The sequence below is a fragment of the Geospiza fortis genome, unplaced genomic scaffold (genome assembly GCF_000277835.1).
Source record: "Geospiza fortis unplaced genomic scaffold, GeoFor_1.0 scaffold16, whole genome shotgun sequence".
Lineage (NCBI taxonomy): Eukaryota > Metazoa > Chordata > Aves > Passeriformes > Thraupidae > Geospiza > Geospiza fortis.
The window spans coordinates 9,704,674-9,705,023 of record NW_005054302.1 but is presented as its reverse complement, the minus strand read 5'-3'; positions in this window follow the sequence as shown (position 1 = coordinate 9,705,023).

Genomic DNA, 350 nt, shown 5'->3' with positions numbered 1-350 from the left:
GTCTGTTGAATGATGTGCATATACATCTATGTGTGTGTGTATCTACGCTGTATATAGGTGTTTATATGTGCGTGTATACGTATCTCTGTGTGTATGTATGTATATATTTATGTGTGTGTATACGTATGTATGGGTGTGTATTTACATGTGTATGTGTGTGTATATATCTATGTGTAAACCTATGATGTATGCCCACGTGTTTTTTAAAGCGACGGGAAAAAAAATACTCTGCTATTGAGTATCTTGCTGTCCCCGTACCGGTGTCGGGAGATCCTGTTTGTAAGGGAATGGGAATGAAATGCTGGCTTTGGTTGGTTCCCAGGCATGCCCTGGCTTTGGAGGTGGCTTTG